The sequence below is a fragment of the Neoarius graeffei genome, chromosome 1, assembly GCF_027579695.1.
Source record: "Neoarius graeffei isolate fNeoGra1 chromosome 1, fNeoGra1.pri, whole genome shotgun sequence".
NCBI lineage: Eukaryota > Metazoa > Chordata > Actinopteri > Siluriformes > Ariidae > Neoarius > Neoarius graeffei.
This window is the reverse complement of record NC_083569.1, coordinates 25407570-25434850: the sequence shown is the minus strand read 5'-3', so window position 1 is coordinate 25434850 and position 27281 is coordinate 25407570. Positions and strand designations below refer to the sequence as shown.

Below are 27281 nucleotides of genomic sequence, written 5' to 3'. Positions count from 1 at the left end.
CCAGGACCTTCTTGCTGTGAGGCGACAGCGCTAACCACTACACCACCGTGCCGCCCTGTGTTGAAGCCGATGCGGATATATAAGTTTAACGCGCTTAAGCCTTTTTATGGAGTATGGTGCACGGTTTTTTTGCACTATTCTTGTCAGTTGTCTGCCGAATTCATCTCAAAGAAAATTGCATTAAACTAAATTTGTTGATTGAATAAATTGTGTTTCATACAATGTTTAAAGTCGTGAGATTTTTTTAATGCATCATTATAAGTTATCGTTAAAATGGGCGCTTCCCACTTGCAACAGTGAATAGTAATGAATGAAAATGACTTACAACTGAGTCTTTGATATTCAACTACATACACTGCCGACGTCACGGTGCAAGAACATAATTCTGACCCCCCAATGTTGACATGAAGTTGGCGCCTATGGATATATTTGTTGGTACATTTTGGGTATTGGGGATGAATTAAGAAGTATTTAAATAAATAAAAACAAGGTGATTTTACATTTTTATAAAGATTACTTAAGCACAATCAGCACAGAAATTCAAATATACTCTACATCAAAGACTGGAAATTGAAACAGGGAAATTTACTTGAACAAGCTAAATAGCGCCCCCTCCTGACAAAAAAGAAAAAAAAATCACTTTTCTCATATGAAGGGGTTTTTGTACAGTGTAGCTGGGTTTCCTGTTACTGTGGGCTCCATGGCGCAGTAGTACAGTGAGGAGTCTGATACTGAAGCAGAGGAGAGCTCCAAAACTACTTTCCTTTCAGTTTTATAAAGTTTGATGGATAGTCCTGGGTAAGGATTAGGAACAACCTCTGTAGATTTTAGAATCATCAGAAGAAACTCTGGTCCTGATTGAGGTTTTTGTCGATACCAGTATAGATTGGTCGCTGATTCATCATATGTGCAGCTCAGTGTGGTTTTGCTGCCTTCAGTTGAAGTTATGATTGTTTGGTCTGGTTTCATGCGTTCATCAACAGCTTCTGCTGAAAACACATTGTAATATACTTTAATAACCACTCAATAGTACTAATTTAAGAACAGTAAAATGGTACATATTTGTATATAGTATGCCATGTTTAATATAGACTAATTGATATTAATTACAGCTGTTGTAACAGCTGGATAAGTAACGGTTTTCCTGAGTGTCAGTTTGGATCTCTCTTGTATAAATGGCAGATTTGTCTGTGTGTCTGTATCGTTACCTCCTACATTTACATTCAACATTTCAAATAAACCTTTTGTTATGAAAATAAAATCACCTAAAATAATACTAAATGACTTACCAACATTGATAACAACCATGAAAACAGAGAGGAAGAGTAACATGGTTGTTCTGAGTGTGTCTCTTGCAGTCGATATGAATGGGAGTGTTGTCTCTGTGAAACTGTGTAAACTGTATCTTACACATCTCGCTCCACCCACTGAGGATTAGATGGAGTCTTACAGATTGTGTTATCAGTCCCTTAACTAACAATATTGTAAACTCAAAACTCATTTAATCTGATATTGCTTATGTGGTGCAACAAATCCATTAAAGAAAGTAATTAATTAAAATCCTGATAATGTAGTTAATGATGCTTTGTGTTGTTAATTGTGTTTATGCTGGCTTTGCTGAATTTGATAATATTACACTGTTCGTTAATATAAGGTTTTCTGAGCACATCCCTTAATTTATTCATTTATCTTCAGTAAGTGCTTTATCCTGGTCAGACTGCTGTGGATCTGGAGCCTAACACTACGTGTGAGGAATTCACCCAGGAAAGGACACCACTCTGGTGTGTGTGACACCACTTTGTATGTGACACCACTTTGGCCTCTGATCAGGGCTGTGTCTCCCTGCTTGTATTGCTTGACCTTAGTGCAGCCTTTGACACCACTGATCATACCATTCTCCTTGATAGACGAGAACATGTTATTTCAAGGGAACAGCCCTCTCCTGGCTCAGGTCTTATTAAACTGATTGTTATTAGTTTGTTGATGTAAATGGTGATTTTTCTATGCACACTAAGATAAATTTTGGTGTTCCACAAGGTTCTGTCTGAGGCCCACTGCTTTTTTCTTTGTTATGCTGATGACACACAGTTGTATGTTTCTGCAAATCCAGATGAGAGACATCAGTTTAATAAAATTGAGGAATGTGTGATGGACATTAGATACTGGATGCTTATTACCTTCCTTCTCCTTAAGAAACCAAGCCTTTATTTGTCAGACATACACTCAAGGACAGACAAAGTGAAATTTAACCTCTGGATTTAACCCATCTGATGCAGTTAACACACACAAGTGAGCAATGAGCACACACACAGACACACAGAGCAGTGGGCAGCCATGCTACAGCACCCAGGGAGCAGTTGGGCATAAGGTGTTTTGCTCAACTGCACTTCAGCCAAACCTCATGGCCACCCCATGTTAACCGAAAGACTGCATGTCTTTGAACTGTGGGGGACACTGGAGCACCTGGAGGAAACCCATGCAAACACAGGGAGAATATGCAGATTCCACACAGAAAGTCCCTTGTCAGCCGCTGGGCTCAAACCCAGAACCTTCTTACTATGAGGGGACAGTGCTAACCACTACACTGCCCTGCCACCCTGAACTCTGACAAGACAGATGTACTTGTACTAGGACCACATGCAGCTAGAAATAGGTTTTCTGATTACATAGTAACTCCGGGGGCAGCATGATGGTGTAATGGTTAGCACTGTCACCTCACAGCAAGAAGGTCCTGAGTTCGAGCCCAGTGGCCGACGAGGGTCTTTCTGTGTGGAGTTTGCATGTTCTCCCTGTGTCTGTGTGGGTTTCCTCTGGGTGCTCCAATTTCCCACACAGTCCAAAGACATGCAGGTTAGGCTAATTGGTGACTCTAAATTAACCATAGGTGTGAGTGTGAATGGTTATTTGTCTCTATGTATTAGCCCTGAGATGACCTGGCGACTTGTCCAGGGTGTACCCTGCCCCTCGCCCATAGTCAGCTGGGATAGGCTCCAGCTTGCCTGCGACCCTGTACAGGATAAGCGGCTACAGATAATGGATGGATGGATAGTAACTCTGGATGGCCTTTGTGTTTCTTAACGTGCAGCAGTAAAAGACCTCAGTGTGATCATTGACTCCAGTCTTTCATTTGAAACTCATACAGACAACATTATGGGGATAGCTTTCTTTCATCTCAGGAATATTAAAAGTGGGTGTAAAAAGTGTACACACCCCATTAAAATGATAGGTTTTTCTGATGTAAAAAAAAGACCACGATAAATAATTTCAAAACATTTCCCACCTTTAATGTGACCTATAACCTGTACAATTCAATTGTACAACAAACAAATCTGTTAGGGGGAAAACATAAAGAAATAAAAAATGTACAATAAGCTGGTTGCATAAGTGTGCACACCCTTAAACTAATACTTTGTTGAAGCACCTTTTGATTTAATTATGGTATTCAGTATATAGCCTGGGGTGGCACGGTGGTGTAGTGGTTAGTGCTGTCGCCTCACAGCAAGAAGGTCCTGGGTTCGAGCCCCGGGGCTGGCGAGGGCCTTTCTGTGTGGAGTTTGCATGTTCTCCCTGTGTCCATGTGGGTTTCCTCCGGGTGCTCTGGTTTCCCCCACAGTCCAAAGACATACAGGTTAGGTTAACTGGTGACTCTAAATTGACCGTAGGTGTGAATGGTTGTCTGTGTCTATGTGTCAGCCTTGTGATGACCTGGCGACTTGTCCAGGGTGTACCCCGCCTTTCGCCTGTAGTCAGCTGGGATAGGCTCCAGCTTGCCTGCGACCCTGTAGAACAGGATAAAGTGGCTAGAGATGATGAGATGAGATGAGTATATAGCCTAGTGGCCAGTGTTATTAATTAGCAGTTCTAAACACCGCCTAGTGGCCAGTCGGCATAGAGTGTGGCTACATAAAGAAACCCATCGAGATGGTTTCGGTCCTGTGTGTTTCTGCCACCACAGGAAACCCAACAACTAGTGAAGTGTGAATGCCTAAGGCCTAATGGATGTGCAGAGGTTTTCTAACAGAGCCAGATGTGTCATTGCCAAGATCTGATTACTGGCAAGACTCTTCTTTAAATAGTTTAGATGCTTATTCATTCATCTTTCACATATTTGTATCTGAAGAATCAAACTTACATTGTCTTGCAAAAGTATTCATCTCCCTTCGTATTTGTCCTGTTTTGTCGCATTACAAGCTGGAATTAAAATGGATTTTTGGGGGTTAGCACCATTTGATTTACACAACATGCCTCCCACTTTAAAGGTGAAAACTGTTGTTTTATTGTGACACAAACAATAATTAAGATGAAAAAAACCCAAACATCTGGAGTAGAGGCACATGATCTGTTTTGGTTTCTACGTTAGATTGATAAATGACATGATAATATTTAGGATTGTGATATTTAAATGACAATGGTTTTCACCCACCACATTTATCAATGCCCAATCATTCTTACACTGTGGTTGGCAAGATACAAACGTTTCATGAATCGCATGTGAACCCTGTCATACGGTGATTTCTACACGTTGAGCTGCGCTGGTTTCTACATTAGATTGATAAATGAAACAACTAATGTCATCCTTGTTAGTAGAGTGGACAGTATCTCTGCCTGTCACATGGAAGACTGGGGTTTGATTCCCTGATGGGGAGACTTTAAAAATGTATTAATGTGGGTAGTTCTAGTTGTTAACCCCACAGTTCAAAGTCATGCAGTTAGGGTAATATGTGCTGGTCTTGGGTAGCCTAGTAAACTAGACCCTAGCGGCCAAAAATATTTTTGCCTACGAGTGGGTCTAGCCTCGGACCATATCAACAACACACCCCGGGCATCAAATCTTGCCTGCCAATCACAATGCAAGGTTTTTGTTTGGATTCTTTCAGCGGGCTTTTGCAGGAGTGACGACAAGGCTGCGCGACGCTGGAGAACAGCGCTCGTTTGACTCCGCTTTGGAATGAGTTTTAGAAGAATTAGACTTGGAGTTTTCATTGAAACATGAGCAGGAAGAGGCTCTCCACTCATTCCTTTTCAAGAAGGACGTTTTCACTGTTTTGCCGACCGGCTATGGCAAAAGTCTGATCTACCAGCTGGCTCCGTTTTCTGTCGCTCTGACTACGTCACAGTCACTGTTGCACTGATTGGTCAGAGCATTGGCCTATATGCACAGAGACAGTTTGAAAGACAACGGGTTGTTCCTACCCACACCCTTCAGAAATGTCTACGACCAAGACCAGACTAAATATTCACATTTAGTCTGGCTTGCCAGGCTAGGTCTTGGGCTGAAGTGCCCTGGAGTAACATACTTACTTGCTTTTAAATGCCTTGAGACCTCAAGTAAGGGGCAGCACGGTGGTGTAGTGGTTAGTGCTGTTGCCTCACAGCAAGAAGGTCCGGGTTCGAGCCCCGTGGCCGGAGAGGGCCTTTCTGTGCGGAGTTTGCATGTTCTCCCCGTGTCCGTGTGGGTTTCCTCCGGGTGCTCCGGTTTCCCCCACAGTCCAAAGACATGCAGGTTAGGTTAACTGGTGACTCTAAATTGACCGTAGGTGTGAATGTGAGTGTGAATGGTTGTCTGTGTCTATGTGTCAGCCCTGTGATGACCTGGCGACTTGTCCAGGGTGTACCCCGCCTTTCGCCCGTAGTCAGCTGGGATAGGTTCCAGCTTGCCTGCGACCCTGTAGAACAGGGGTCTTCAATCCTATCCGCAAAGGGCCGGTGTAGCTGCAGGCTTTCATTACAGCCAAATTGGAGGCTCACTTGATTGTTGACTGGAGACGAGGGTGAAATGATTAAACAAGTGAAATCAGGTGTAGCTCCTGCTTGGTTGGAATGAAAGCCTGCAGCCACACTGGCCCTTTGTGGATAGGATTGAAGACCCCTGCTGTAGAAGGATGATGAAGGAAGATGAGATGAGATGAATGAGACCTCAAGTATGGCATCGGAATAGGTCATACACACCGCCTAGTGGCCAGTGTTAGTAATTACCAGTCATACACACCGCCTAGTGGCCAGTGTTAGTAATTACCAGTCATACACACTGCCTCGTGGTCAGTGTAAGGGGTCATCCATAATTTTCATCATTATCACGAGCGTACAAACCATACGAGGGGGGGAGGGGGTTCATGACCAGGCGTACACTTTTTTAAAAATGGAAAAATGATGATCTGTCAATGTGCGACTCGGCGGCCGCCATGTTAAAAATTTTGCGCCACATCGGTGTTGCCAGCTAGCTCTACACGCTTTCTTTCTTCAATACAACAACAATGGCTGACCCAGATTTTGACCGCATTTACAAATTTGTGAATAGCAGAAATACCACTATTCACAAGACTCGTTCAAACGAGTACGAGCAGTTTTTAAACATTTATTGTTTCCTGCATTCATCTGAGAGGAGGCAGTTAGGGCAGGACAGGCTGCTTGGAAAGAATCAAAAATGAACGTTTGAAAGACAACAGCTCCCCTTAAAAAGACAGTTCCTAATTTTCTTTTAAGATATTTTTTTGAGCTTTTTGCACCTCTATTGGAGAGGACAGTGTAGAGACAGGAAACGAGTGGGAGGGAGAGACGGGGAGGAATCAGGAAATGACCTCGGGCCGGAATCGAACCCAGGTCCCCGGACCCATGGCATGGCGCCCCAGCCACCCGAGCCACGACGCCCCCCCAGTTCCTAATTTTCAATAATCAGACCCTCCAGGATGTTACGATTTGCAAATTCAACCAATCCCCGCGAATTCAGGGCGGTGTTGCGGTCCAATCACCGCAACTTTCCCGCAAATTTGACCAATCATTGGCATCGTCTTGAGGTGACGTTGACAAACTACCTTCCGCCTTACTTCCAGTGTTGCCAGATTGGGCGGTTTCCCTCCCAGTTGGGGGGGGTTCAAGTGCATTTTGGCAGGTTTTGAACATATTTTGGGCTGGAAAACGTCAGCAGTATCTGGCAACACTGCTTACTTCCGTGTTTCCATTCAAGAGAAGCAGCATGTGCGAGTCAGTGTTTATGTAGGCTTAAATTCTGTTACTGAAAGTGTGTTATGTTTACAGTGAAGGACTGTGTGCACTTTACATTATTTTTTTTACTTAATACAAGAAATTAATGGATGCCAACATTTTTACCAAAATGGTATTTTATTTTCCATTGTTTAGGCAGCTTCAGCATCATACTGTGAGATTCTATTCAAATTGTTTTTCTTCTTTATGAAGCCTGAGCCATTTATTTTATTAGTTTATAATTATTGTTTAATTTAGTCTTCAGGAGAGACTGCCTGCACACAGTACTAGTATTAATAGTTTTTTTTTTTCTTACATGAAAGCTGAGGCATTTATATTATATTTTAAGGTAACTTCATGTTGTGCTGTGAGGTTCTGTGCATTTTAACTTTTGAACCAACAGGAGCATTTGGATAAGTAAAGCCCATTTTTCTGCATTTTTGTAGTCCTGGTAATCTTTTATATTGGTAAAGTTGTTTACAGGACCATTTCTCAGTGTCTTTGTTTTTTTAATCAATAGTTTTCAGTAATAACTTAATATTTAACACATCACTCAATTTTAATCACAAAAACAGAAAATCGCAACAATTTCTCGCAACTTTCACTTCCTCCTGCAATGTAATCGCAACAAAAACCTAAAAAACACCGCAACTTTCATCGCAATTTTTTGGAAAACCTCCCACAACATCAGACATTTTAGCCTGCAACAATCACAAAAAAGGCCCACAGAATCCTGGGGGGACTGAAAAATGAATCGCCTGCTTTCCATGAAAACTTCTGGACCCGTCTTGTGTCTTCTTTTCTTCTCTTGTGAATCTTTGTATTGTCCTGTCATCCGATTTTAATAAAAAGTAATACAAGACATGATTTTATTTTGAATTCCTATTCCACGTAGATCCATCATCATTTTTTTTGTCCGCTAATGTACACTTTTGGGGGGAGGGAGGGGGGTTGCTCAAAAGTCTACTCTTTGTAGACTCATGATAATGATGAAAATTATGGATGACCCCTTAGTAATTACCAGTCATACACACTGCCTAGGCATGGTGGTGTAGTGGCTAGCGCTGTTGCCTCACAGCAAGAAGGTCCGGGTTCGAGCCCCGTGGCCGGCGAGGGCCTTTCTGTGCGGAGTTTGCATGTTCTCCCCGTGTCTGCGTGGGTTTCCTCCGGGTGCTCCGGTTTCCCCCACAGTCCAAAGACATGCAGGTTAGGTTAACTGGTGACTCTAAATTGACCGTAAGTGTGAATGGTTGTCTGTGTCTATGTGTCAGCCCTGTGATGACCTGGCGACTTGTCCAGGGTGTACTCCGCCTTTCGCCCGTAGTCAGCTGGGATAGGCTCCAGCTTGCCTGCGACCCTGTAGAACAGGATAAAGCGGCTAGAGATAATGAGATGAGATGAGACACACTGCCTAGTGGCCAGTGTTAGTAATTACCAGTCATACGCCGCCTAGTGGTCAGTGTTAGTAATTACCAGTCAGACACACCGCCTAGTGGCCAGTGTTAGTAATTACCAGTCATACACACCGCCTAGTGGCCAGTGTAAGTAATTACCAGTCAGACACACCGCCTAGTGGCCAGTGTTCGCAGAGCTCCTGCGCCTGCGCGAGCGGAGCCCCATAGGCATAGAGTGTGGATACGTAAAGAAACCCATCGATTTGTTTTCTGATTTCTTGTCATGATGCATTTCATTGTACCTCTTACCTTTAACTGACAAGCATAATTTTATCATTTAAAGAAGTGTATGCTTATTTACAGATATGATTTTCTTTCAGCTCACCAGCAAAGTTATTTTCTCTTTTGGATGAAACGAAGCCCAAAGATTCCAGCCTGCAGAAATTGTCTAAAAATACAGCCAGATGGCCGAGCACTGGAGTTCATTCTGTCTCAACATAGTGTATTACGTGCATTATTCATTTTGATAACCGTGTAATAAGGACCTGAGACCTTCGTGCAAAATGTGCATACTTCTAAAAAAAAGTTCATCTTTTAGGAACAAACTATCACTCTAGAAAACTCTTTAGTCCATGTGCTGCATTCGGACGAGGAGTCTGTTCCCGGGAGGTTCTAATCCCACTGGGGTTTTATCCCGGGGTTTTGTACCGGGCAGCGGATTCATTGTATTATATTTACTTTTCAAAATGATATTATTTTTCCAATATGTTATTTTTTCTTGTCTCAGCAATGGTGAAATCGAATTTGTAAATAAAATCACTGCCCTGACTCTACTCATCAGGCCAGAGCTATTCTCTTTCTGTGTATATTTTGTCCAACATAAGGAAACAGTATAGTAATTATAACAGCAAAGAAATAAAATAAGAGAAGCTGGCTATACAGAGCATTTTTTAACATAGTTACTGGGAGACCAAATCCCAAACTAGCTTCACTGGGAGACCAAATTTTATCATTTGGTTCAATTGGTTGCAATTAATTAACCAAGTACCATGTAAGTATACATTTAACAAGGAAAACGAAGATCTATGTTATAAGATATACACACAAGATCATGTTGGTTAAGAAAAACAAAACTAAAATTTGGTTACTGAGATGGCTGATGTCAGAATCCGATGTCATTACTGTGTAACTTTGAGTGTCTTTGACATAACATTTGTGCTTGGTAATTGCTCTTGATAGCTGTGTAGTCACTGTAGTGTGTTTGTCTGTATGGTGACTGGTGAACCATTTTGCATCACAGAATATGCCGCAGCGGTGCAGCCACATGGATTCTGGGGCTTGTGATTGTATTGCCCAGACCAGTTGGTCTCCTAGTAGAAAATCCTTAAAAAATGCTCTGGATCATGATACCGCTTAAAACTATTCCTATGCCATTCTTGAGGTCTCAAGGCATTTAAAAACAAAGAGTGAGGCCATGGTTCTGCGTATCTCCTTGAAGTGCCTTGCTCAAGGGCACTTCAGCCCAAGACCAGCCCATGTTAACTTAACTACAGAGCTGACACAGGGAGAACATGCAAAGTCCACACATGCCCCTTTTCCACCAAAGCAGTTCCAGGGCTGGTTCGGGGCCAGTGCTTAGTTTGGAACCGGGTTTTCTGTTTCCACTGACAAAGAACTGACTCTGGGGCCAGAAAAAACGGTTCCAGGCTAGCACCAACTCTCTGCTGGGCCAGAGGAAAGAACCGCTTACATCAGCAGGGGGGCGGAGTTGTTAAGACCAACAACAATAACAAGACCGCGAAAGATCGCCATTTTTAAGCGACGAGAAGCAGCAGCTGTACAAACGCGAAGTCATCCATTATTATTATTGTTGTTGTTGCTGCTGCTGCTTCTTCTGTGTTGTTTTTGCTTCGATATTCGCGCCAAGGTTTATGCAAACGTAGCGACGTAACTGACGTATACAGTGACGTAACTGACGTATACAGCGACGTAATGACGTGGCTTCCCTTAGCACCGCGAGCTACGGAAAAGCAAACTGGTTCTCAGCTGGCTCGCAAGTTGAACGAGTTGTGAACCAGCACCAGCACTGGCCCCGAACAAGCCCTGGAACTGATTTGGTGGAAAAGGGGTAACAGAAAGGCCCCCACCAGCCTCGAACCCAGAACCTTTTTGCTGTGAGGCGACAGTGCAAACCACTACATCCCCCTGCTGCCCAAGTTAATAAATTTTTAAAGCCTCCCCATAGGGGAATCGAACCCAGGTCTTCCGCATGACAGGCGGAGATACTGTCCACTATACTAACAAGGACGATGCAGTAATCCTCATTTATCAATCTAATGTAGTAACCAATGCAGATCAAAGTGCAGAAATCACCATATGACAGGTCTCACGTGTGATTCATGAAACGTTTGTATCTTGCCAATCACAGTGTAAGAATGATTGGGCATTGATAAATGTAGTGGATGAAAACCATTGTCATTTAAATATCACAATCCTAAATATTATCGGTTTAGAGGCCTTGCTCCTTGACTTTACGACATGGAGAAGCATAATATGGTCAAGAAGAGAAACTTATGTGCCCTCAGAATAGAAGCTTCAACATCACAAATCCAATGGAATAAATTATTTCTATTTGGCAGCCTGAACAGTAGCATCGCAGGAAGGCAGGAAAATGTGGTATGGAAAGCACTTAGGTGGAGTAAAAATGTTGTGTGTTATTGCTCACCTCATGCTTATGGTTTTGGAATGGGATGTTCAACAAACTCATCAGACTGGTCAGGTCTCCTATATTACAGTGTCATATATAATCACATACAGACCCAGTCTACCATAAAAACAATATAAGCAGCCGTTCGCAGATGAAAATCCATTCATAGAGATAACAAATAGTGTTAGCTTAAAGTTTAGAGGCATCTGTGATCTAATAATGATGCTCTCAATTTTATAAAATTAAACTTTGCCTTAGGATGTAGCACAAGCGAATATTTTTGCCTCAAGCCCCAGGAAAAAGTTGTCAATATTTATTTCGGTTTTCAGTCCGGTGATCAGAATATTTTTAAAGAAATATTGCTGCTGGCTCATCCAAGTTTAATACTTCATTGAAATGTGTTTTGAGTTGTTTATTTGTATGTTGGTCACATTTGGCTTGTGTTTCTAAACTTATACTTTTGTAATGTCAGGGTTCAAAGCTCACACAGCTGCAGTCACGTGACCGCACCTTCTGATATGACTTAGTGTTCCGACTGATTCACAAATCACAACAAAGGAAGGAGGACAAGGACAGAGACTGAAGATCTTAATTCATTTACTTAAAGAAAATAGAAATATTTACTAAATGAATGTGTGGTGTGAGTAAGGCAATTAATCAGTAGTGTTAGACAGTGCAAGCATGTGATGATAGTGGAGTAAAGAGCTGTAACATGAAAGAAAAACCAAATATAAAACAAAGCCATAACAAATAACCAAACCCAAGACAGCAGGTGATGAGCTCCAAGCCCCCGCCATTTCCCAAAGGCTCCTCCTTTTAAAGGAGATCCCAGGTGTTTCCGTAATGAGCTCCTCAGCCACAACTCCAAGCATCACAGCGGCAGCACTGAGAGTCTCACAGCCTCCAATCCAGTGTCACTAACCTGATCCAGTGTTCAGTGCAGCTCAGGTTTCTCTGCACTGACCGCAAATCTTTCACCTTTTACTAAACATTTCCGGGGAGAGGGATGTTAATGAGCTGAGCTTATTTTTGCAGGCTTTGCTCTGGTAGAGCTGGACATGTTTCATGGTCAAATGTTAGAAATATCGAACCTTTTGCATGGAAACCACACACACACACGGTGATGTCTCTCTTCAAAAGGATCCAGCTGTTGGGGGCAGAGTCTAGCTGTGTTTACCTTTCTGTTACCTTTCTTACCTTTCTACCCAATCCGGCTGAGTTCAGTGCTATTTGGCTTGAAGAATTCTCTGCGATTCCAGAAAAGGTTAAAATTGTCTATGAAGTTTATACAGGTACCAAATAAAAAATAAGTTTTTCCAAGCCAGGTGTTAAGACTGAAGAGTCTAGTAAATGCAAAGCTTCCCCTTGCAGGGAGTGGGCCACTGATAAAAGATTGTATTCTAGTCTTATAGAGATCAGAAAAAAGTTTTCTGAAATCATCTTGGACAAACAGCTGTTCTCTGAAAACATAATTTGCTCCCACATGCACAACAATACGTTTGATAGTTTTATGCTTGGACATGAGTTTCAAAATGCTGTCTTTGGTGTCAGAGATGGATGCATTTGGAAGGCAGCAAATAATTAGTGTTGGGAGTAATGCGTTACAAAAGTAACGAATTACTGTAATGCATTGCTTTTTGCAGTAACGCGGTAATGTAAGGCATTACAGAAAAAATTTGGTAATATCTTACTCGGTACGAATGTCAGTAATGCGCGTTACAATGCATTTTTAACCTGGAATGAAGTGGTGGGGTTTTTTTTCCTTCAAACAAATTTGCCAAAATCACGCGAGATCAGCAGAGGTGAAATGTCCGCGCAAAATGTTTCACTGCCTTTTCCTTTAGGCTAGTCAGACAGGAGCTAGAGATGAGTAAACCTGCAGCTGATCTAATGTCGGATAGCACATTCTCCAGATGGGCATACGCCCATTACTTTAAGTTTGTGAAAAATAAGGATGTGAAGAACATCGTAGTCAGATGCACTTTGTGTGCTAAACCTAAAGAACTGTCCACTTACCAAAATAGTACCAGTAATTTAACTAAACAGGGGCGGCACGGTGGTGTAGTGGTTAGCGCTGTCGCCTCACAGCAAGAAGGTCCAGGTTCGAGCCCTGTGGCCGGCGAGGGCCTTTCTGTGCGGAGTTTGCATGTTCTCCCCGTGTCTGCATGGGTTTCCTCCGGGTGCTCCGGTTTCCCCCAAAGACATGCAGGTTAGGCTAACTGGTGACTTTAAATTGACCATGAGTGTGAATGGTTGTCTGTGTCAGCCCTGTGATGACCTGGCGACTTGTCCAGGGTGTACCCTGCCTTTCGCCCGTAGTCAGCTGGGATAGGCTCCAGCTTGCCTGTGACCCTGTAGAACAGGATAAAGTGGCTAGAGGAGATGAGATGAGAATTTAACTAAACATTTACAGAGGTGCCACAGTAACATGAAGGAAGCAAGCGGAGGATGAGAGTGGCGATAAAATCACAAAGCAGCCAAAATTAACGTTCGCCTGCTCTGAGATGCTCCTTCAGCCTCAGGAGGTTAGGAGACTTGTGGTGGAGTATGTTGTTGAAGATATGCTGACAGTTTGTTTACATTTTTCCTACAGAAGCCGCAAGAGGCCCTTCATATAATCTTTTTTTATTCACCTTGTTATCCCGAGATAACGACATAATTCATTCAGGATCTCGAGAAAACAACACAACTAATTCGAGATCTCAAGAAAACAAAACCGTTATTTCGAGATCTCGAGAAAACAAAACAATTATTTCATAATCTCAGCTGGATCACTGTATCTCCGTCGGTAGAGACGAAGCCGGGCCAGCGCGGAGGTGCCGCGGACTAATTTTGAAATCATCCCTTATTAAAAGACTTAATGCAATCTCTCCCTGTGTCAACCCCTGATCAAAATATTGCCTTATTAGGTGATCGATTATTCCAGACATTCTAATGACCAAAGTTGCGTCTATACAGAATGAGAAATAGCCCCAAAGTCAGCATATCACAAGTCTCTTAGCGTACCTGAATGAACCATTTCTCAGCTGTTTTCTTGAGATCATGAAATAATTGTTTTGTTTTCTTGAGATCACGGAATAATTGTTTTGTTTTCTCGAGATCACGGAATAATTGTTTTGTTTTCTCGAGATCTCGAAATAACGGTTTTGTTTTCTCGAGATCTCGAATTAGTTGTGTTGTTTTCTCGAGATCCTAAATTAATTATGTCGTTATCTCGGGCAGGCCCGCCGACAGGGGGGGACAAACGGGTATGTTGTCCCGGGCCCAGGAATGGGGGGGGGGGGCAGAACTGGGCTCTCATGAAGTTGTGATTATTTTATTTCATTTCAAAATGTGTTGATTTGGGGGAGAAATGTGCTATATTTGCATTTAATAAATGATTTCTAGATCTTTTGCCTTTATTGTCTTTGAAAAAGGCATCAAGAACCCCCTACCACCCCTAATGCAAAAATGGTTTGGTCTGACTCTTTGATTAAGGGAAAAAAACGACATCGTTCGATCATAGCGCTTCGACAATCAGCGTGCGTGCCATTTGCCAACATGCACAAGTCAGGAGCACAGAAAAGAAAAGAAAAGAGAAAAAGAGAGGAAGAAACCAAGAGACTCAGGGGCTCACTGCATAAATATTTTAAAAAAAGATTCGGATGATGCAGCAGGTACTAGCAAAGGCAGTGGGGCAGCTGAGCCAGGTAAGACCAGTGTTGGGCATGTTACTTTCAAAAAGTAATTAGTTATAGTTACTAGTTACTTTTCCCAAAAAGTAACTGAGTTACTAACGGAGTTACTTTGTCATAAAAGTAACTAATTACCAGAGAAAGTAATTATTCCGTTACATTTTGTTCCCCCTCAAAAAAAATCAAATTCAATTAGTGTAATCATAATAAAAGTGAATGTTAAATGTGTTTAATGACTGAAATGGACACTTAACAGAACCAATTAGTAATGTTATCTACACTATATTAATATTTTTGTGGGACAATGTGAGATAAGACATCTATCAAATGTAATATATTTTTGTAGTTATTAAAATTATGTTACTAATTACTGGCCACTGACGAGGACAAACGCTTTGTTCCTCGACATAATGTGCATTGCACGTAAACACTCTTGCCTTTTATTTCAAGTAATGAAAAGTAATGGCTGTATTTCCAGTGTGAAAGCGCAGTGCTGGGCTGACCGCTCGCCATCGCTGTGTCTTCCGATTGAAAGAGCGCGCAGTCGTGCAGTAGGCGTGGCCTACCCACGTATGTTGTCCAAATCTACTCTGATTGGCTTACTGTGCCATTGTCTCGCGTCTCCCCGCCCCACACTAAAGCAGAGTAAAGAAAGGCTGAACGAGCAGCGTGCCAGATGAGAACAGCTTTAATAAAGTAACGCATAGTATTTTATTGTAAGTAACGGGAATGGCGTTATAACAATGTAAAAAGTAATTAGTTAGATTACTCGTTACTAAAAAAAGTAATGCCGTTAGTAACGCCATTTATTTGTAACGCCGTTATTCCCATCACTGGGTAAGACACAGCCAACTTTTTCCAGCCCCGTAAAGTAACCCCAACCAAGGCACGCGCGGCATGCAATTCATGTTACAAACGAGGGGAGAGCAAGTCACACTGAACACCATATCAAACGCACAGGGCATTGAATCATTTCATGACCACAATGGCTTAATAACATTGCGTTTCATATATCTGATTGAAGCTAAGAATATTCACATTAGCCCGCAATCATATCCCGCCGTTTCTCGAGCAGTGTGTTCTTCTATGCTTTTCACACTGGACAGTACGCACGCCCGCACAACAAAAGTCCGGCGCATTGCATTTCGCACCTGAATAGTTGCAGACTAAGGAAATGTTAAAATGTTAAAACTGTAAAAATGTTGAAATGCTAAAATGAAATGGTTGTTGAATGGTTGAATGGTTTTTGAATACCTGTCATTTAAGGGTTGGAGTGAGTAGAGACTGGGATAAGAGAGGTGGGTGTGTGTGTGGGTTGTTGGGGGGGGCCCATTCAGAGCATTTTGTCCCAGGCCCAGCCAAAGCTGTCAGCGGCCCTGTCTCGGGATAACAAGGTGAGTAAAAAAAGGATTATATGAAGGGCCTTTCTCGGCTTCCGTATTTTTGTCCTGTATAACTGAGTTTTTTTTTCTGGTCGGAAGTCAGACTAAAGTGATTGAGCTGCCTTTCCTTCGAGGGCTAATATGTCTAAGCACTTCAATATCATTAAAAGCACTTTGATTTTGTTATTTCTAATTCTGTTTTTCAAAATGTGACTGGGTAGCCTCATATAGCTAATAGTCATTGTCTAGCTGTGATTTAAAAGGCTTGTGGGTTTTTTTTTCAGGCCAGTTTTATTGTAGGCCACGATTTGCCATAATATGTTCATTTTTGTTAAATTTCTGAAATGATGGAGTCATATCCCTTAGGGCAAATCTTTTTTTTTTTTTTTTATGAAGCATAAACTATGCTTAATGCTATAAACTTGAAAACAATAAAGGCATAGAAATGCTAATCTTGTATCCTGTCATATCTTTAGACATTACAATACATTAAAGTTCAATTAATGTTAATATGAATAGGCCTAAAGTTACAGTATTTCTATCACAATTTGCCAGACTTTCACCTATTGTCTGTTCTTGCAATGATTGTTCCTTGTATTGTGCCATGAGCCGTCACTGTGGCTATTATAGTCTACTGTTTTTAACCATAAGCCAAGCTCAGTCAGATACCACATCACCTTCCACTGGATGTGTGATGAGCTAATTGAGCGTCTTGAGCTACATTTAGATTGCCAAATCCATACTTCCAGTTATTTTGGTGAGAGTAACTTAAAAGTAATGCAATAGTAGTGTAATGCCTTACATTTTAAATACAGTAATATTGTAATGTAACTCATTACTTTAAAATGACAGTAACAAGTAATAAATAATGCAAAACAGTTTTGAAGTAACTTGCCCAACACTGCAAATAATCATCCCATGTCCTTTTAAATGTCTTACAGTGGAATCACCAAGAACAAGGGTTGTGGGATCAGGTGGTGTTACGAGCTGCTTTTTGCCTCTTCCTACAGCTCTTCGGTTGTGGTGCGATCTCTTTCTATGATGTGCTTGTCCACCTGAAAATTCCACTTCCACATCCCTGAGGCATTCAAATTTGTTCGGAAGCCTTATGGGCTGTGGATTTTCCATAAGATTGTAAATCCTATTGTAGTTTGTAGACCTGGCTCTATTTCTAATAGCATGGCTGTGGAGCATGGGTTGCATAGTATCAGAACGAACTGGTGTTGAGGTAATTACTCTTCTGTTTTTATTTTTGGGCCTGCCACCCATCGTGTGCCAGTTTTCTGTACTCACATTTTGCTTTGTTAGATCGATGCATTCATCCACTCGATTTGCAATGCCATTGGCCTGTCGGGGTGCAATCTCTGCATTCTCAGCCACTGTTTCTGTACTCCTTTCGTGAGATATCGCTCTTAGTTCATCTGTCTTTGGCAGAGCATCAATCTTTGATTCCAGGATAGAAATCCTCTGTTCTAGTTCTGTGCATTTTCTGCAGGATCTCCTGGATTTTTTGCCCCCTGGCATTTTGTTTTAAAAGCTAACTTATCTTGTAAAGGTGAAAAATAAAATGAAGAAATAGTGGAAATTAAGTGAAAAAGTAAAATAAAATAAAGATCAAGCAGAAGCAAAGCAGGAGCAAAGCAAAGAAGCGTCCTACTCGCTTGAATAGGCTCTTCATGTGGGGCCATCCTCAGCAGCAGCCAGTGGTTTTCAGGTGATGAGAACTCCAACCAAAAAAAGCTGACCAGTGTTTTTGGTTCTTAAAAAAAAAAGTAATTTTCTCAACCTCATGCTTTTTCCATGCATATCTCATAGTCTTCTTGTCCGAAGTTTCCTAGCACTACATAGTCCAAAATTATAATTGTGTCACCAGGAACTTACGAATATGTGCAGCATGATAAGAATCCTTTAGAGTTTTAGTTGCAGTCTTTTTTTTATATCAACTGGCTCACTGATAGAGAATTAAGCAGAACTGTTTTGAAGAAACAGTGAGAACTCACAAGCAATGAATGATACAGGCACCACTTTTCCTCAGTCCCAATATCTCAGCTCAGAACTCTCTACCTTCAGAAGGAAGGTCAAAGGCCCCAGTGAGAATTGAAATCACCACCCCTGGTTTACAAGACCAGTGCTCTAAACAGGCACCTATCTATTGTAGAGTCAGCCCAAAGCAGAACCTTGAGGACCCTTTGCTGATCCTCGAATACCACTTGTCCACCAAGTCACCACTTTTCCACTGAGGGCTGGTTCCGAGCTGGTGCCTAATCTTGAGCCAGTTCTTGAAGTTTCCACAGCCAAAGAAACAGCTCTCAGCCAGGAAAACTGGTCACAGTGTGCCACCAAATCCTTGCTGGTTTAGAACCAAGAACTGCTTATGTCAGTGGCTAGGACTTGTTTTGCTGGGAAACAATCTTGAAGGAGTTTTTTTTTTTTTTGTACAACATTTAAGGGTTCATCTCTGAGAAACAACCAAAAACTCCACGAGATGACATGAGGAAGAAACCTTGAGAACAACCAGACTCAAAAGAGAACCCATCCTCATCTGGGTCACACCAGATGGTGAGATTATAAATAAGTTCCCTTCAATAACTTTGTGCCACATTGCCAAAATTTGCAACAGACCCCTTGCACCGATGTCACACTTACATTCGCAACCGTTACTGCCCTTGTCCTGGGGGACAAGCAAGCTTTGTTTACATACTGAAGGCAAGCGATATTGAAGACGTCAAACATCTTCACGGAAGGAATTGGTCTTGCACCGACAGAAGACTTTTGTCTCAGGCACTGCTGGGATACCATGGCTCCTGTTTACTGGCAGTCCCTTTTGGGCCAGATTTATCATCTTGGCATGGCTTTTCATCTCACGCTCTTCCACAATTATGGGTGGCATACTGCTTGCCTGTACTTCTTGATTGTAGAGGTGCATTTTTGTCAGCAATTGAAAGAAACCTTCAAGAGAGTCTCGAGAGCAAAGACCTGTGGCAGGACCTGAATCGGCAAGCCTTTAAATGTAACAAGCCTTCTCTGTGAGCAACTGAAATCAACATTCAGTAGAGTCTTGCATCAGGCGCTGCTGGGTTTTCTCCCACATGGAGAACACAAGTGTGGGCTTTGGAGGTGTAAGCACAAATTATGGCAGGAGTGAATGTCATGAGTATTGTGAGGAACTGGAATTTCAGGTACAGCTTCCTTTTGGGCAAATTCATAGGAAGAGGTGGAACATGGTGATATTTCTGTTTGACTGGGGTCAAGAAAGAATTGCATCTCAGATGGAAAAGAGGGAATGGCCATATCCAAAGGATTTCGCCTCGGTCGACGATTTCGGTTGGAAGAAGCTTCCCTGCAGAGTGTATGCAAAAGGAAATGACTCTGGTGGGACTTGAACCCACAACCTTTGAATGGCTTCTCTGATGACCCTAGAAGTCCAACACGCTATCCATTGCGCCACAGAGCCCATTTCACCCTACCTTCATGGTGTTTCCTCTCAGATTCTTTCAAATTCCTGGCTGGCCTCACATTTCCTGTTCTGTTCCAGGGACAAGTCCTTTTCTCATCATAACAGATGAAATGAACATGCAGTAAACCTCAAAACGAATGAACTCTGGGAGGATCTCAACCCACAAGCATCAGCACAAGGTCTGCAATTCAACATCCAGTATGCCACCATGCTATCTTCACTCGGTTTTCAGCTCAGAAAGTAAGATGGGCACGGAAGGAATTGGTCTTGCACTGACAGAAGACTTTTGTCTCAGGCACTGCTGGGATACCATGGCTCCTGTTTACTGGCAGTCCCTATTGGGCCAGTTTTATCATCTTGGCATGGCTTTTCATCTCACGCTCTTCCACAATTATGGGTGCCATACAGTACTACTTGCCCATACTTCTTGATTGTAGAGGTGCATTTTTGTCAGCAATTGAAAGAAACCTTCAAGAGAGTCTCGAGAGCAAAGACCTGTGGCAGGACCTGAATCGGCAAGCCTTTAAATGCAACAAGCCTTCTCTGTGAGCAACTGAAATCAACATTCAGTAGAGTCTTGCATCAGGCGCTGCTGGGTTTTCTCCCACATGGAGAACGCAAGTGTGGGCTTTGGAGGTGTAAGCACAAATTATGGCAGGAGTGAATGTCATGAGTATTGTGAGGAACTGGAATTTCAGGTACAGCTTCCTTTTGGCCAAATTCGTAGGAAGAGGTGGAACATGGTGATATTACTGTTTGACTGGGGTCAAGAAAGAATTGCATCTCAGATGGAAAAGAGGGAATGGCCATATCCAAAGGATTTCGCATCAGGTCGACGATTTCATTTGGAAGAAGCTTCCCTGCAGAGCGTATGCAAAAGGAAATGACTCTGATGGGACTTGAACCCACAACCTTTGAATGGCTTCTCTGATGACTCTAGAAGTCCAACACGCTATCCTTTGCGCCACAGAGCCCATTTTTCCCTGCCTTTGTGGTGTTTCCTCTCAGATTCTTTCAAATTCCTGGCTGGCCTCACATTTCCTGTTCTGTTCCAGTGCAAATCATAAAGGTGAGAGAGGACAGCCCTGATGAGTACCTCTACTCAAGGGGAAGGTATCCGATACTGAACCATTTATGAAAACCCTCGCAGCTGGGGACCTGTACAGCACCTTGATCCACTCAACAAAACTGGAGTCCAAACCATACCTGTTCAAAACATCAAATAGATACTCCCACCTGATCAAATGCTTTTTCAGCATCCAGTGACACAGCAACAACCTTGCTTTTTTGTCATTTGCGTTAATTGTATAACATTTAGAAGCCGTCAGACACTGGAGTGTGAGTTCCTACCCCTGATGAATCCTGTCTGGTCCAGTCTCACTTAAATGGGCAACACTTCTTTCACACTTCTAGCCAGAAGCGTAGACAAAATTTTACAATCAACCCCAAGCAAGCTTATTGGTCTATAGAATGTACAAAGATCAGGAGATTTATCTTTCTTTAAAATCAGAGAAATATGGGTGAGATTTAAAGTTGGTGGGAGTGTGCCCCTCCTAAATGATTCCATAAACATGTTAGTTAAATGCCCCACTTCAAACTTTGCCATCTTTTTTATAAAATTCAGGTCCAAACCCATCAGGGCCTGGTGCTTTCCCACTCTGTAGGGATTTAATGGCCTCCAAAACTTCCTAGGCTGTGACTGGCCTACACAGACCTTTTCTGCTTTCTTCAGATAGGGTAGGGAGATTAATTCTGTCAAAAAAAAAAATCCTTAGAATTGATATGTTTTGACACTCAGATGAGTATAGCTTGAGCTACAGTAGATGAGCAAGTAGCCAGACGGATTTATTCCCAGATTCAAACAGTCTGTGCCTGGCATAAACTATTGCTGATTCTGCTTTTTGAGTTAGCAGTTGATCTAAAGCAGATCTGGCTGCTTCTAATTTCTTCAACACAGAATTGGAGAAAGACACTTTAAAATCTCTTTCCAAGATAGCAATGTCTCGATCAAGCTCCAACTGTTTTGCTAATATGTTCTTCCTCTTCGCAGTTGTGTAAAAAATGATAGACCCTTTGAGGAAGGCCTTGTCTGTTTCCCATAAGGTCGAGGCTGAAACCTCAGGTGAATCATTTGTAGAAATAAAAAAGTTCCCATTGATTTCCTAAATATGTTAAAAATGCAGGATTGCTAAGAAGAGATGGATTTAAACGCCAATGTCTAGATAAAGGGTCATAGTAAGGAGGCAGGCGTTCTATAGAGATTGATGAGTGGTCTGAGAGAATGCATGTGTTAATGGAGCAGGCTCCGGTTCTGTCAAGGGCCGATCTAGAGATGAAAATATAATCAATTCTAGAAAAAGAATGATGGGGATGTGAGGAAAAATCTCATCTCATTATCTCTAGCCACTTTATCCTTCTACAGGGTCACAGGCAAGCTGGAGCTTATCCCAGCTGACTACAGGCGAAAGGCGGGGTACACCCTGGACAAGTCACCAGGTCATCACAGGGCTAACACATAGACAACCATTCACACTCACTTTAGAGTCACCAGTTAACCTAACCTGCATGTCTTTGGGGGAAACTGGAGCACCCAGAGGAAACCCACGTGGACAACATGCAAACTCCACACAGAAAGGCCCTCGCCGGCCCCGGGGCTCGAACCCAGGACCTTCTTGCTGTGAGGCGACAGCGCTAACCACTACACCACCGTGCCACCCTGTGAGGAAAAATGTGAAATCTTTCTCTCATGGATTAGTGACTCTCCATGTGTCAAATAACTTGAGGTCTGACCAAAGCTCTATTGTTGCTTTTGCCATCTTTGATAACAAAATATTATTTCCAGATATTATTTGTCAAGATATTATTTGTTTATTGGTGACCTTGTTAAAATAATAAAGAAAAAATATTTCTTTCTTTGCCCGACCTAACTTTTCCCTATTTCCTGGTTTTCTCCATGCTCAACAAGCAGCTGGACTGTTAGTCTGCAGTAATTCTTTCCCCTACTTTTTCATTAGACAGATCACACAACACTCAGCTTTTCCTTTTCAAAATTCAACAATCCCCACTCCCTAGTTACTTGCTTACTGACAGCTGAATCCTTTTGAAAAGAGACATCGTCTTGGGGGCGTGTGAGGGGGGTCCATGCAAAAAGCTCAATATTTCTAACATTTGACCACCAAAAATGTTATCTATCTATCTATCTATCTATCTATCGAAAATGCTCGTTGGTCAGACATTTCCCTGCCTGTTTGCAATGGATAATAAAGCTGTAAAGGTGTAAGAGATTGGCCAAGGCCAAATTACCCTATACCAGCTTTCTGGACCTCCAATACAGTTTCACTAACCTGATCCAGTGTTAAATATAGCTCAGGTTTCTCTTCATTAACATATAAAGCTTTTGTGGTTTACTGAAGATTGCTGGAGAGAGGCATATTAGTAAGTTCAACTGTGTGTGTGTGTTTTTTTTTGTAGGTTCTGCTTTGGCTGTTGTACATTTTTGGTGGTCAAATATTAGAAATATCAAGCTTCTTACAAAGAATCTCCTCCAACCATTTAGTACACCCCTGAGATAATATCTCTCTTCAGAAGGATTCAGCTGTGTTTACCTTTCTGGATTTTAATATTTGGAAGTGGTACATTTAAAGCTGTTAAATGCAGCCAGTTATCAGTTTTCTGCATTTTGGTTAAGATCTGTTCTTACCAGTTTAATATCTGATATGTTCTTTAAATGAGAATGTTATATTAAACATATTTTTAGAACAGGGAGCTGGAATAGGGGCTTGTTCCTTCTGCTCCATGCATCAATCTGGTATTGCAGTACCTCCAGGAATAGTGCCCTTCTTGAAAAAAAAAATCCTATGTCATTTTTGTGTTTGATGAGTTTTCTGAATGATGATGATCAATTAAATTGACTTTTTTTTTAGAGCAGAGAGCTGGAATAGGGGCTTACTCTTTCTGCTCTATACAGTAAATCAACATGGCGTTGCAGTAGTTCTAGAAATGGTGACCTTATTAAAAAAAATTACAGCCAAATCCTTTTGAAAAGAGACATCATTTTAGGCGTGCATGGGAAAGAATTACTGCAGACTAATAGTCCAGCTGCTTGTTGAACATGGAGAAAACCAGGAAATGGGGAAAAGTTTTGGAGCTATACCAAAAGCTTGATATTTCTCATCTTTGACCACCAAAAATGTTCAGCTCCCCCAGAGCAAAGCCTGTAAAAATAAGTTGATCTTATTAACATTCCTCTCCACAGAAATCTTTAGTAAAAGGCGAAAGATTTATGCGTCAATGAAGAGAAACCGGGCGGCACGGTGGTGTAGTGGTTAGCGCTGTCGCCTCACAGCAAGAAGGTCCTGGGTTCGAGCCCCGGGGCTGGCGAGGGCCTTTCTGTGTGGAGTTTGCATGTTCTCCGGGTGCTCTGGTTTCCCCCACAGTCCAAAGACATGCAGGTTAGTTTAACCGGTGACTCTAAATTGACCGTAGGTGTGAATGGTTGTCTGTGTCTATGTGTCAGCCCTGTGATGACCTGGCGACTTGTCCAGGGTGTACCCTGCCTTTTGCCTGTAGTCAGCTGGGATAGGCTCCAGCTTGCCTGCGACCCTGTAGAAGGATAAAGCGGCTAGAGATAAGGAGAGGAGATGAGATGAGAATGAAGCCTGAGCCACACTTAACACTGGATCAGGCTAGTGGCACTCTATAGGGTATTTTCACGTGAAAGTCGGCCATATTAGAGGCATTGGACACATGAACAGCAAAGCAAGCTTTGTGAATTTTTCGATAAACAAACCAAATAATGGTGAATTACTGCACAGTTTTGGGTTGCCACAATCTCTCAGATCTTGAGAAACATCTGCACTTCTACCGATTACCTAAAATAATAAAAAATCAGGGGGAGGAAACCAGAAAATTGTCAGAGGCGCATCATCATCTCTGGCTTGCCAAACTAAACCAGGATCTGACCAACAAAAATCCGCACAACATAAGTGTGTTCAGTTCACTTTGTATCAGGTATGAGGTTTTTTTTTTTTAAAGTTTTAATCAATGTCTTAAAATTAAGCATGACACCATACTGTCTAGGGCAGCATGGTGGTGTAGTGGTTAGCGCTGTCACCTCACAGCAAGAAGGTCCGGGTTCGAGCCCCGTGGCCGGCGAGGGCCTTTCTGTGTGGAGGTTGCATGCTCTCCCCATGTCCGCGTGGGTTTGCTCCGGGTGCTCCGGTTTCCCCCACAGTCCAAAGACATGCAGGTTAGGTTAACTGGTGACTCTAAATTGACCGTAGGTGTGAGTGTGAATGGTTGTCTATGTGTCAGCCCTGTGATTACCTGGCGACTTGTCCAGGGTGTACCCCGCCTTTCGCCCGTAGTCAGCTGGGATAGGCTCCAGCTTGCCTGCGACCCTGTAGAACAGGATAAAGCGGCTACAGATAATGAGATGAGAGATGAGACCATACTGTCTAGCTGTGATGGTGCTTCTGTATGTTCTCTTGAGAGTAAGGTAAAGTTAAAAATCACAATCAGCCATCTGCTGTCAGCTGAAGTAGGCCCACAGGGGATGTGATTCATGGTCTACAGTATATCACTGTACATGTAATGTACACAGTACACACCTTTGCTTTCACCAGACATTTGTCACCAAATTTCCATGCTTTTCAATCCCTGACTCAGTCACAGCACATCTGGTTCTAGGCTTCTAGTCCCTTGAAACACTTCAGATCCTCAGCAGTGTATGGACTTGGTAAAAAAATTAAATAGTTGATGATGTCTGGGTATATTACAGCAGGCAGCAATGCATTGTCTTCACTCAGTTCCTCTCCCATTTCATATGGTCCCAGGCTGTTGATTAACTGCAATTTCTCCAGATAGCAGGCTCTTACACTGGGCTCTAGGCCTTCTACATGCTTTCTAGCAGCTTCTGTCTTCTTATTGCAAGTTTCTTTAACCAATACCATTACAAAAAATTTTTTTTTTTTCCTGGATGAAATGCAAGCACTGTTTACGGAAATCAAAACCGCCAACATGCTGCACATCCAGAACTTTTGTGTTTTGGTGATGTTGGTGAAAACACTATTGGAGGTCCAGAAAGCTGGTATAGGGTCAGGTGGCCTGGGCCAATCTCTTTGCACCTTTACAGCTTTCTTAGCCATTGCAAACAGGCAGAGAAATAAATAAGCCAATAAGTAAATAAAAAGAAAAAAAAGAAGATAGGTGGTGTTGTGTGATCTCTCTCATAAAAAAAGTAAAAGAAAGAATTACCGCAGACTCACAGTCCAGTTGCTTGTTAAACAGAGCGAAAACCAGGAAATGGGGAAAGAATCAGACCAGATCAAGCAAAAAAAAAAAATATATATATATATTTCCCTTTCAAACAAAATAACTACTTCTAGAACTACTATAACGTGATACAGACACATACAGTAGAATAAAAAAAGTAAACCCCAAGTCTAACTCTATACTTTTAAGCAAACATTTATTACTCTTATTTAGAGAGCATAAACGTTAAATTGACTCTCTGAAAAGGAAAAAAATAGAACTCGTCTTTTTTTTTTTTTGTTAGTTTTTAAACACGGGCACCATTCCTGGAGATACTGCAATACCAGGTTGATGCATGGAGCAGAAAGAGCAAGCCCTTATTTCAGCTCCCTATTCTAAAAATCTGTTTAATATAACGTTCTCATTTAAAGAACATATCAGATATTAAACTGATAAGAACAGATACTACACTTGATCTTAGCCAAAAGGCCGAGAAGCGATAACTTACTGCAATGAACAGCTTTAAATAAACCACTTTCAAATATTAAACTCCAGGAAGGTAAACACAGCTAGACTCCGCCCCCAACAGCTGGATCCTTTTGAAGAGAGGCATCGCCTTGGAGGTCACAATATTCTGCTCCGTTGTGTTCCACCAAAAGAGATCCATCATCTCTCTAAAGCCCAGACTTTTAAAATTTGAAGTTTAGAACTGTAGTAATTCATTAATAATAATAATAATAATAATAATAATAATCAATTCATTTGATTAATTGCAAATCTTGCATGTGATGATTAACTCATTCTACCAATTTGCAAATGTGTTTTAAGCGAATAACGCATTGGCTGTCGGGAGGGTGTATGTTCCTTTCCCTCATAAACGGCAGTAAAACCCATCCGGAGCCTTAAAGCCTGCGTTCCATGAGGCTGCAGGGGGAGTCGCTCTCTTCTGGGGGAGCTGCAACTACTTTAGAATGCGAGTTTAAGCTGAGATGTGATTGGTCTAACGGTAAAACAGCACGAGCGCTCGAGAACTTTTTTGATACGTTGAAAGGTTACAATTTTACTTGGCAACAGAGTGTATCTGAATTCTGATTGGTTGTTGTATCTGAATTCTGATTGGTTGTTGTTATATTATTGCCCTTCTGTTCTTCATGTCGTAAAGTCAAGGAGCAAGGCCTCTATCTAAACCGATAATATTTAGGATTGTGATATTTAAATGACAATGGTTTTCACCCACCACATTTATCAATGCCCAATCATTCTTAAGCTGTGATTGGCAAGATACAAACGTTTCATGAATCACACGTGAACCCTGTCATTTCTACACTTTCGATTGATAAATGATTGCTGTTGTGTCATCCTCGTTAGTATAGTAGACAGTATCTCCGTCTTTCACGCGGAAAACCGGGGTTCGATCCCCCGACGGGGAGGCTT

At 42.0% G+C, this 27281-nt stretch overlaps 5 non-coding genes and 1 pseudogene across 5 annotated transcripts; 2 read left to right on the top strand and 4 right to left on the bottom strand.

Moving 5' to 3' along the window:
- The first annotated feature begins 12022 nt into the window (after window positions 1-12022).
- LOC132896516 (U5 spliceosomal RNA) lies at window positions 12023-12136 on the top strand. Its single transcript, XR_009656073.1, has one exon. It is a non-coding gene; the product is annotated as a U5 spliceosomal RNA (small nuclear RNA).
- A 7366-nt stretch (window positions 12137-19502) lies between these two features.
- On the bottom strand, window positions 19503-19592 carry trnar-ucu (transfer RNA arginine (anticodon UCU)). Its single transcript is given in 2 exon segments — window positions 19503-19538; window positions 19556-19592. It is a non-coding gene; the product is annotated as a tRNA-Arg (tRNA).
- An 887-nt stretch (window positions 19593-20479) lies between these two features.
- trnar-ucu (transfer RNA arginine (anticodon UCU)) lies at window positions 20480-20569 on the bottom strand. Its single transcript is given in 2 exon segments — window positions 20480-20515; window positions 20533-20569. It is a non-coding gene; the product is annotated as a tRNA-Arg (tRNA).
- A 2689-nt stretch (window positions 20570-23258) lies between these two features.
- LOC132897584 (U2 spliceosomal RNA) lies at window positions 23259-23437 on the top strand (annotated as a pseudogene).
- Window positions 23438-23790: 353 nt separating this feature from the next.
- LOC132896223 (U5 spliceosomal RNA) lies at window positions 23791-23900 on the bottom strand. The gene has a single exon (XR_009655971.1). It is a non-coding gene; the product is annotated as a U5 spliceosomal RNA (small nuclear RNA).
- A 2257-nt stretch (window positions 23901-26157) lies between these two features.
- On the bottom strand, window positions 26158-26348 carry LOC132897013 (U2 spliceosomal RNA). The gene has a single exon (XR_009656217.1). It is a non-coding gene; the product is annotated as a U2 spliceosomal RNA (small nuclear RNA).
- Between the last annotated feature and the right edge of the window lie 933 nt (window positions 26349-27281).